Raw genomic sequence first — 6,846 nt, forward strand, 5'->3', positions numbered from 1 at the left:
GTTCAAGTTCTAAGTCTAGGAATTCATATCTCAAATTTTTGGGAAGTGTTTTCAGGTCTAGGGTTGGTTTCTTAAGGCATTGCGTAGGATCCGGTGTTATTGCTAAACATTGGTTAAGTTTGTCTTCTACAAGATAGTCAGATGATTTGTGATTTTCTAACTCTGTTTCTTTTATGCATTCATCAATGATATCCATGAAGTAACATGTGTCTTCTATTGCAGGTGCTTTCAAAAATTGGGAAAGAATGAACTCAATTTTCTCTTCTCCCACTTCGAAAGTGAGTCGTCCTCGTTTTACGTCTATGATTGCACCGGAAGTTGCTAAGAACGGTCTTCCCAGTATAATGGGTGTAACTTCATCTTCTCTAATGTCCATAATTATAAAATCGGTTGGAATGTAGAATTGACCTATGCGCACGGGAACGTTTTCAAGAATTCCTACAGGATATTTAACAGAACGATCCGCTAGTTGCACAGACATTTTAGTTGGTCTTAATTCTCCCATTTCAAGTTTCTTGCATATGGATAAAGGCATAACACTAATACCGGCTCCTAAATCGCATAAGGCTTTATCTATGACAAATTTTCCTATGTGACAGGGTATAGAGAAACTACCAGGATCTTTAAGTTTAGGAGGCATATTCTGGATTATAGCGCTACATTCAGCAGTGAGTGTAACAGTTTCGCTATCTTCAAGTTTCCTTTTATTAGAAAGAATTTCTTTTAAGAACTTAGCATATGAGGGCATCTACGTAATAACTTCTGTAAAAGGAATTGTGACGTTTAATTGTTTCAGTAGGTCAACAAATTTTTTAAATTGGCCCGCATCTTTGGTTTTAATAAGCCTTTGAGGGTAAGGGATAGGTGGTTTATAAGGTGGTGGAGGTACATAAGGTTCTTTCTTTTCTACGGTTTCCTTATTACGCTCTTCCTTTTCCTTAGGTTTATTTTCTTCCTCAGTTGACTTTTTAGAGTTTTGGTTCTCAGTTCTTGGATCAGACGGTCCTTCCACTTCCGTTCCACTTCTTAGTATGATTGCATGAGCGTGGCTTCTCGGGTTAGGTTGGGGCTGTCCAAGAAATGTACCAGTTGGGGCAGCAGTAGGCGCTTGTTGTTGAGCTACTTGTGATATTTGTGTTTCCAGCATTTTGTTATGGGTAGCCAGGGCATCTACTTTACTTGCTAGTTGTTTAATTTGTTCGCCAGTGTGTACATTCTGGTTTAAGAAATCTTTATTGGTTTGCTGTTGAGAAGCTATGAAGTTCTCCATCATGATTTCCATGTTGGATTTCCTAGGAACATTATTGTTAGGTGTAGATGGGATCGGCTTTTGGTATCCAGGAGGTATAGCTGGGGCTTGATTTGGAGCTTGTCCTGGTGCGTATAAAGCATTATTACTCTTATATGAAAAATTAGGATGATTCTTCCAGTTGGAGTTATAGGTGTGCGAGTAAGGATTTCCTTGAGCATAATTTACTTGCTCTGCTTGGATTCCTGTTAGGAGTTGACAATCTCCAGGAGTGTGACCTTGGATTCCACAGACCTCGCAATTCTGAGTTATGGCAACCACGGTGGCTGGAGGTGGTACATTTAAACTTTCAATTTTCTGGACCAGAGCATCCACTTTTGCATTAACATGATCAAGGTTACTTATCTCGTACATGCCACTTTTCGTTTGAGGTTTTTCTACCATTGTTCTTTCGCTTCCCCACTGGTAGTGGTTTTGGGCCATGCTCTCGATAAGTTGATAAGCATCAACGTAAGGTTTGTTCATAAGTGCACCACCTGCGGCGGCGTCTATTGTTAACCTCGTGTTGTACAAGAGACCATTATAGAAGGTATGAATCACTAACCAGTCCTCTAAACCATGGTGTGGACAAAGTCTCATCATGTCTTTGTATCTTTCCCATGCTTCGAAAAGAGACTCATTATCTTTCTGTTTAAATCCATTTATCTGGGCTCTCAACATAGCTGTTTTGCTCGGCGGAAAATATCGGGCAAGGAAGACTTTCTTCAACTCGTTCCATGTGGTGACTGAGTTGGAAGGAAGAGACTGAAGCCATCTTCTAGCACTATCTCTTAACGAGAAAGGAAAGAGACGAAGTCGAATTGCCTCTGAAGTGACACCATTAGCTTTAACAGTATCAGCGTATTGGACAAATACGGATAAATGAAGGTTTGGATCCTCGGTAGGATTTCCAGAGAATTGGTTCTGTTGCACTGCTTCCAACATTGAAGGTTTAAGTTCGAAGTTGTTTGCTTCGATGGCGGGCGGAGCAATACTCGAATGCGGCTCATCTTGCGATGGAGCGGCGTAATCTCGAAGAGCACGAGCTAGTTCTGCCATCTCGGGTATCGGTGAAGGAAGAAGATTTTTGAGATCAGGAATTTCAATAGGAGGGAGATTGTTTGCAGCACGATATTCCTGAATTCGTCGTAAGACTCGGAGATATAGTTCGATGTCGTTGATTCGTAAATAGAACGGCTCGCCTTGTGAGCGAGTGTGTGGCATACAAATCAACGAAAGAAATAAAAAAAATAAAAATAAGCCTTAGTCTCTACAGCGTAACAGAAGAGTTACGATATCGACTAAATAAAAAGTCCCCGGCAACGGCGCCAAAAACTTGATCGCGACTTTATGAGTCGAATTTGGGGTACAAACTGCAAGTGCACAGTTCTATCGCGTAGTTTTAAAAGATATCGAATTTGGGGTACTTATCTCGTTCTATTGAATTTAACTTCTTTATGTCTTTTACTCTCGTACAAAAACTTTGTTATTAAATGATAACACGAAATTATATCGCTTTTTAAGACTTAATTCAATTAAATTATTTTATCATTTACACTAATTTATCCCATTTTATCAGATATTATGCAGTATTTCTCTTCTATTTATATCAGGTACCCATTTTGAAGCAAAAGTGAAAAAGGGAAGAAAAGGAGGTGTAAAAAGCAACAAAAAGGAGAGAAAAGGAACCAAAGGCCAAAGCCCAGCCCAAAGCGCACAAGTCACCAATGCTGTGCCTGTGACGGACGTCACAGGACGCGTGACGAGCGTCACGCGAAGGAGCCTTGTGACGGACGTCACACATAGCGTGACGAGCGTCACGCAACCCCACTACCTTTGTAGCGCAAGTATCGCCCTCAGAAGGACTTGAAGAATAACGTTAAGGAATTGGTCTCCTATATGCACGCCGTGGATATAGCCACGCTGAAGAAGGAGAGAAACGGAATGCTGCTACCAAGGCCATTATAAATAGCCGTCTCACAAACCAAAAGTTACACAGTTTTTGCACGCTCAGTTTTGCGGAAGCTCTGCCAAATTTATTTTTTCACGCCTTTGCTTATTTTTCTTCCTTTCCAGCATCGTCCATTTTATTTATTTTATTTTGCAAGCTTTGTTTTCTTTTTTCCCTTGCAATTTATTTTCCCCCGTTCTTAGCTTTTAGATATTTTTCGCGTAGTAGTTTCTACACCGGAAACTACTGGGCAACTTTATACCGGATTTAACCTTACGTTATATTCGAGTTTTTTTATTTCCTTGATTTAATTTACTGTTTAATTGAAGAATCGAAGAACAAATCCTACCGGCTTGTGGTGGAGTGTTCAAGACCATTGTATTACGCATTCAGGTTCTTTAATTGTTATTTAATTTTTATGCTTTATTCTATTGTTTATTTGCATTGCCTGCCTGAAATGAGTCTGTGTATGCATGATATTAATTATTATTTAGTAAGCATGTCTGGCTAATTTGCCTAGGTATCGGTATGTAAAGTAAGCAGAAAGAGGGATCAAAACTAAGTCGGTCTATTCAAACTTAAAATTAGAATCAATCTTTTTACGGTCTTAACTTACAGGTTTAATAATAAGATTTTTTACAAAGGTAAAAGACATAAAGAAGTTGAAACCAACAGAGCGAGAGTTTGAGGTTTTAACTGGACAGTGTAAGTTAGTCATTAAATCTATCTCAGGGCGAGAGCAAGTTTTAGAATTAATTAAATTCTGACCTTTTTCCAAAAAGTATTTTTAAAGATTGAATGTGAGGACGAGAGTTAAGCATTTAGATTTAATTGTATAACCTAAGTCAACAGAGCGAAAGTTTGAGATAAGGGTGTTTAAAACGGTCAGTATTTTCTTAAAAAGAGTTTCTGCAACTTTATTGTTTTCAAAATATGATTTTTGACTTAATTATAAGTGACAGCAACATTAACATAAGATCATGGTTTCTTCAACAGAGCGAGAGTTTGAGATAAAACCTTTAACCAATAAAGTTAGTCGAAACGATTTATTTTAAAACCGAGAGACCGACAAGGAATTGATTCCCTAGTTTTGACGAACCACATACCGATATCCGTTTTATTAATATTTAATCTAGATATTAGTTTAGCTCTTAGCTCCCTTTTCCCCAAACAATCAAACATTTTCACCTTAGATTTACGTAGTAACCTTAGATAACGGTACATCGATTCATAAGTCCCTGTGGGATCGATATCTTTTAAAACTACGCGATAGAACTGTGCACTTGCAGTTTGTATCCCATTCTCGACTCGCACAGTCGAGCGATCAAGTTTTTGGCGCCGTTGCCGGGGACTTTTATTCAATCGATATCGTAACTCTTCCGTTACGCTGTAGAGACTAAGGTTTCTTTTTCCTTCTATTCTTTCTTTCGTTGATTTGTATGCCACGCACTCGCTCTCAAGGCGAACCGCTCTATTTACGAATCAACGATATCGAACTATATCTCCGAGTCTTACGACGAATTCGGGAATATCGTGCTGAAAACAATCTCCCTCCTATAAACCTTCCTGATATCAAAAACATTTTTCCTTCTTTAACCGAGATGGCAGAACCAGCTCGTGCTCTTAGAGATTACGCCGCTCCATCGCAAGATGAACCGCATTCAAGTATTGCTCCGCCCGCAATCGAAGCAAACAACTTTGAACTTAAACCTTCACTGCTGCAGGCTGTGCAACAGAACCAATTCTCTGGAAATCTTACCGAAGATCCAAACCTTCATTTATCCGTATTTGTTCAATATGCTGATACTGTTAAAGCTAATGGTGTCACTTCAGAGGCAATTCGACTTCGTCTTTTTCCTTTCTCATTAAGAGATAGCGCTAGAAGATGGCTTCAATCTCTACCTTCCAACTCGGTCACCACATGGAACGAGTTGAAGAAAGTTTTCCTTGCCCGATATTTTCCGCCAAGCAAAACAGCTATGTTAAGAGCCCAGATAAACGGATTTAAACAGAAAGACAACGAGTCTCTTTTCGAAGCATGGGAAAGATACAAAGACATGATGAGACTTTGCCCACACCATGGTTTGGAAGACTGGTTAGTAATTCACACATTTTATAATGGTCTCTTATACAATACAAGGTTAACAATAGACGCCGCTGCAGGTGGTGCATTAATGAACAAACCTTATGCTGATGCTTACCAGCTTATCGAGAGCATGGCCCAAAACCACTATCAGTGGGGAACCGAACGAACAACAGTGGAAAAACCTCAACCGAAAACTGGCATGTACGAGATAAGTAACCTTGATCACGTCAATGCAAAAGTGGATGCTTTGGTCCAGAAGATTGAAAGTTTAAATGTATCACCACCAACCGCCGTGGTTGCTATAGCTCAGAATTGCGAGGTCTGTGGAATCCAAGGCCACACTCCTGCGGAATGTCAACTCTTGACTGGAATCCAAACAGAGCAAGTAAACTATGCTCAAGGAAGCCCCTATTCGAATACCTATAACCCAAATTGGAAGAATCATCCAAACTTTTCATATAAGAGTAATAATGCTTTATACGCACCTGGACAGTCTCCGAATCAAACCCCATCTATACCTCCGGGGTACCAGAAACCAAATCCTAACAATAATACCCCTAGAAAATCCAACTTGGAAATCATGATGGAAAACTTTATAGCTTCCCAACAACAAACCAATAAAGATTTCTTAAACCAGAACATACACACTGGCGAACAACTTAAACAACTAGCAAGCAAAGTAGATGCCTTGGCTACCCATAACAAAATGTTAGAAACCCAAATATCTCAAGTAGCTCAACAACAAGCACCTACTGCTGCACCAACTGGTACATTCCCTGGACAGCCCCAACCTAATCCGAGAAGCCAAGCTCATGCAATTATATTAAGAAGTGGAACGGAAGTGGAAGGACCGTCTGATCCAAGGATAGAAAACCAAAGCCCTAAGAAATCTACTGAGGAAAGTGAACCTAAGGAAAAGGAAGAGAGTAATAAGGATACCCTAGAAAAGAAGGAACCTTATGTACCTCCACCACCTTACAAACCACCTATACCTTACCCTCAAAGGCTTGTTAAAACCAAAGATGTAGGTCAATTTAGAAAATTTGTTGATCTCCTTAAGCAATTAAACGTTACAATTCCATTTACCGAAGCTATTACGCAGATGCCCTCATATGCTAAATTCTTAAAAGAAATTCTTTCTAATAAAAGGAAACTTGAGGATAGTGAAACCGTTACACTCCCTGCCGAATGTAGCGCTATAATCCAAAACATGCCCCCTAAACTCAAGGATCCAGGTAGCTTCTCTATACCCTGTCACATAGGAAAATTTGTCATCGACAAAGCCTTATGCGATTTAGGAGCCGGAATTAGCGTTATGCCTTTATCCATATGTAAGAGACTGGAAATGGGAGAATTAAGACCGACCAAGATGTCTGTACAACTAGCAGATCGTTCCATCAAATATCCTGTAGGAATCCTTGAGAACGTTCCCGTACGCATAGGTCAGTTTTACATTCCCACTGACTTCACAATTATGGATATTAGAGAAGATGATACTACACCTATTATACTAGGAAGACC

The 6,846-nt window shown here is 39.6% G+C and overlaps 1 non-coding gene and 1 pseudogene across 1 annotated transcript; one reads left to right on the plus strand and one right to left on the minus strand.

Annotated features, from left to right (window-relative positions):
• Window positions 1-1,862: 1,862 nt before the first annotated feature.
• LOC127109862 (small nucleolar RNA R71) lies at window positions 1,863-1,969 on the plus strand. The gene has a single exon (XR_007797110.1). It is a non-coding gene; the product is annotated as a small nucleolar RNA R71 (small nucleolar RNA).
• Window positions 1,970-5,225: 3,256 nt separating this feature from the next.
• LOC127109084 (uncharacterized) lies at window positions 5,226-5,325 on the minus strand (annotated as a pseudogene).
• Window positions 5,326-6,846: the final 1,521 nt, after the last annotated feature.

Source organism: Lathyrus oleraceus, chromosome 7 (genome assembly GCF_024323335.1).
Source record: "Lathyrus oleraceus cultivar Zhongwan6 chromosome 7, CAAS_Psat_ZW6_1.0, whole genome shotgun sequence".
NCBI lineage: Eukaryota > Viridiplantae > Streptophyta > Magnoliopsida > Fabales > Fabaceae > Lathyrus > Lathyrus oleraceus.